This window comes from Thunnus albacares, chromosome 14, assembly GCF_914725855.1.
Source record: "Thunnus albacares chromosome 14, fThuAlb1.1, whole genome shotgun sequence".
NCBI lineage: Eukaryota > Metazoa > Chordata > Actinopteri > Scombriformes > Scombridae > Thunnus > Thunnus albacares.
The window spans coordinates 23453035-23457367 of NC_058119.1; the positions used below are offsets into that span (position 1 = coordinate 23453035).

The 4333-nt window shown below is 36.9% G+C and overlaps 1 long non-coding RNA gene across 1 annotated transcript; it reads right to left on the reverse strand.

The window, feature by feature from the left end:
* Positions 1–1705: 1705 nt before the first annotated feature.
* LOC122997301 lies at positions 1706–3615 on the reverse strand. Its single transcript, XR_006407200.1, has 2 exons — positions 3293–3615; positions 1706–2332 (listed from the first exon to the last, which is right to left on the reverse strand). It is a non-coding gene; the product is annotated as an uncharacterized LOC122997301 (long non-coding RNA).
* Positions 3616–4333: the final 718 nt, after the last annotated feature.

A 4333-nucleotide genomic window follows, 5' to 3' on the forward strand; every position in this document is an offset into this window, starting at 1 on the left:
GCTTCTCTTATATTTTAAAAACAATAACGTATGTGTCATGAACATTCACATACATGGCACATCATGTGTTTGTATTTTCCTTCTTGAAAATCTAGTTTTTTTTTTATCAGTAATCATTTCATTGTATTTTCATTGTATTAGTGCAGTTACTAATCACAAGTAAGTATATCATCTTAAATATTCTACCATCATGCATGTGTAGTTTGCTCAGTTGGATTTGAGAAGGTTTTATTTAGCCAAAGAGCTGTAGAATTACTCTGAACCATAAAACACATATAATTCACTTCACAGATGTTTATAAAATCCTGAGAATTGGAAGTTTTCCACTGGAACAGTGATAATAGATTTGTATCTGCAATGATCATAGGCTGTCCCATAACTGAAAAGATTATCTACTGTGACAAAATGATTGATTGGAACAAATTAAACAAACAAAACTGCAATTTAAAGAACAAACGATTTAAATGTATGTATTATTATATTCTTGCTGACTGTTTATAATGTTTAAATAATAATCTTTAAAGTATTGTATTATGTTTTAGAATTAAATGTATATATACATGCATACAGCAGATATGTGTATTGTAAATTCTCATTTGCCTCACTGTCCTCTATGCTCAGACAGCAGCAAAGGATGATGGGATTGTTCTCTAGTCGCTGTACCGGTCCTGAGCAGTGATGGAGTGTGTTATGTTTTAAAAGCTAATTAGCGTCACTCGCAGTATCAGGAGCCATCAATCTCAGGCTCAGTAAATAACCAAAATGGACCAAATAACCAAGTTTGGCTGATGATGGTGGATGTAGCCTTTGTTGCTAATGGTGGTCATTAACCTCTCAATGGCTAAATAATAGCATCTTAATTAATTTGTTTCAAAGGGAAAGTTTGTAGTAGAATTTAATTATATTAATGGGGGGGGGGGGAGGCCACAAGGTGCACAGCAAGAGGATTGGCAAACATATATACGGACGTAAACTCAGATGTGATTATATTGTTCACGGTGTGTGCGTGTGTGTGGCTACGTATGCGACTCTGCTTGTGCTTGTGCATGCATGTATATGTGCACACGCAGCACTCTTTAATGTCAAGCTGTGGCGCATGTCTGTCAGACTGTAAAGGATCCTTATTAAGACTTTTATTACCCCTAAAAGATAATGTTAATTGTTAATGATCAATTCTCAGAAAGATTTTTATTGTACAGATGATATGTTCTCACAACAGAGTCAACCCCAAATTTATAATATCCTCTGATGAAAAGTACAAATGAATTGCTGCTGATTTGTACTTTCTCAAACAATGACTCTGACCTCTTATTTATTGTTTACAGTAAATAATGTCTTTAATAATCTTAAAATCCAACAAATACAACAAATTTAAACACCCATGTGTACATTTTTTCTAACGGTATTAATTCTGCATTTAACATCTAGCAACATTTACATACAGTTTGTATCCATCTTAATTAACTCAATTACATCACATTCAAGTTCAACTCCATCATAAACAAGTAGGTCTCATTGAAATACAATAGGTATCACTTTCCTACTATATATTAGTTGGGCTCTATTTCCTCAACGTTCTTTACAAAAATGTGTTGCTGCCTTTTTATACTTTTTAAATGTATATGTTTTTGCAGATTTTAAATGTTTCTCCATAATATTGATGCCTTATACCGTTATCTGTATTTTAACCTACTTTGGGTTTTCCCAAGCCACTGAGGGACACAAATCACAATGTCGGGCGTCTTTGCTGTTTTTAAAATGATCACACGACCTCTTGTGGGTCATCAGTAAATGTAGTCGGAGTATTAAATAATCATTTGTAATACTAAATGACAAGAAGAAGGAAATTATGAAGAAGAAAATGAATGAATTTGTAGAAGTAAATCAACCATATTTGAAAAATTTATCTCAGTTTAACCAGGACCATTCTGCACAGTCAGACGTTTCCCGTCCTGTTTTTCGGTATTTAGGTGATCCACGGTGATTTGCAATGAGAGTCACAGCAGATTAGAGCCTGTCTATAACAGAACATTTTATGACCACCGCCTGCTGTGGTTTACTCTTCCTGTCGCTCTGCTGCCGACCAGATAAAGACGTCCTGATTCAGCCTCAGTCCGCACACTCTGAACCCCACATATCCTGATTAACTTTCTATATCTGCTGCTCTTATGCTAACCATTTTACTCCTCTTTATGTCCTCTTTTTCTTCTTCTTCCACTGCTTATAGTCCTCCTCTGCTCCTCTTTTTTATCCTCCTCTCCCCCCCTCCTCATCCTCTCCTCCTCCTCCTCCCTTCTCCGGATATAAGTACAGCCAGATCTATTACCAGGCCCTGCGGATATACAGAGACAAAATGAGAGACTTTGATTTTCTAATACCATTAGACTATATATATGTGAGTTTGTGTGTGTGTGCATGGTTGCGTGTGTTTGGGTGGGGGAGTGTGGAGATCCGATGGAGGACTCAATAAGAGAAGAAGAGCTGAGATTTATTAGTGGACACAAGTCCAAAATCAATCAGGTGATTGAATCAGGATATTATTGGTCGTAAATTAGAGAGTTGTTTATGTCAGAAAGGGGAAGGAGGAGCGGGGAGGAAGAGGCTGAGTGCAGAACAAGGAACAGCAAGGTAAGCTAGTTGGTGAGCTTATCTGATTCTTTATGTCATGACCAATACATGGCTCTGGTAGTTAGCCTTGCTGGAATGCCTTTTTCAGCGAGACAAAACCATTTTTTATACTGTAAGTAGTGTAGCATGCACTTTCTTATCCTGGTTCATTTCATTTTGGATGTTAAAACCCTCTCTGTCAAAGGAAACCTTAGATGCAATAATGAAATCAAGAAAGGACACACACTTCATCAAATCAGCTTCTACTTTCCACGTACGTCTCAGACATCGCTGTGTCATATCCAGATGATAGATGCATGAATATTCTCAATATTTAATGTACTATGACAAAACAAAACGAAATAAAAACAAACCAAAAAAAAAATTGAAATTAGTTTTAAACCGCTTATTTCATCTTTGTAGTTTGGCCATTTTTATTGGTTATGATAACATCGTACTAACCAAATTGTTGTGATCTGGAAACACTGGAAATGTTATGATAGTATTAAAATGATACCTGTATAACTGTAGTTTCATAATAATAATATTGGCATATTGATTATTAGCATATAAAAACCACAAAATCTACACACAAATGAGTAACTGCTAAACTTGCAGACTAACAACGATTGTCGATACGCATGTGTGAGTGCACGTCATGAACACACAGTGAGCCTACGCTTACCTACAGCTTGTGCTTTTCAGTCGTTCGACAGAGACTATGTTCCCATGAAAATGAGAAATGTCCACGGTCCAAGACTCCCAACACAGTTCACAGTTGAAACAACATCTAATAAAAATGAAGAGCGGTGATATAAAGATAAGGCCTCGTAAATATATACGGGGCCAAGGGGCTGATAAAGAAACAGAGAGAGAGAGAGAGAGGAAGAGGATGCACGGCGAAGCCAGAGAGGTTTACAGACTGACAAACTCGTGGGTGGACTGTTAGACAGGTGAACACTTTCCACCTGGAATCAACAGGAACCACGTATCCAGTTTGAATCTGGATCTGATGTACTGTAGGTGGATTATATTTACACCTGGCATTCAGCAAATACACATGATTTTGTTTCCCTCACCAAAACACAGATACAGCAGTTATGCCATCACTTCCTCACACAATATTCAATTTAATCATGTAAATATGTGACTTGCTTTTGAAACACATTGATCTACCAGTACTCACGTGTTATTAATTTGCACAATCGTGTCTGCCACCACCTCCGGAGATGGTTTGGGTGTTTACACACATTTGGATCTGTGTGATGTAGAGGGTACTGTACATGACCACAATTCACTGACATTATACTCACATTAACATGGCTCTTTAATAATAACAAGAATAAACATCTCACAGTTTTGTCCAAATCATTACTTGTCTCACATTTAAAAAAAAATGCTACTATCACTGGAAAACTTGACAAAAAGAGCACATCATATATGCAGATGTATAGTATACTGTGTTTAAAAGGGAGCTACTTTGTTCTCATATCTGGCAAACTTAAGGGTACCCTGTGCAGTTGTTTTTATTCATTTTATAACCACAGATGTTGACCGCTGGTGGTGCTATAGAGCAACGTTATGATGAGTGGGTCCCCGTCTTCTTTGTAAATCATGTTCCATCGGACACACATTCCTGCTGACAGCAGAGGAGAGTAAAGCAAAGGTATAGTGCATGAAAGCCATGAAAATCAACAAGAATAATGATTGAATGGGAAAGTGAGCT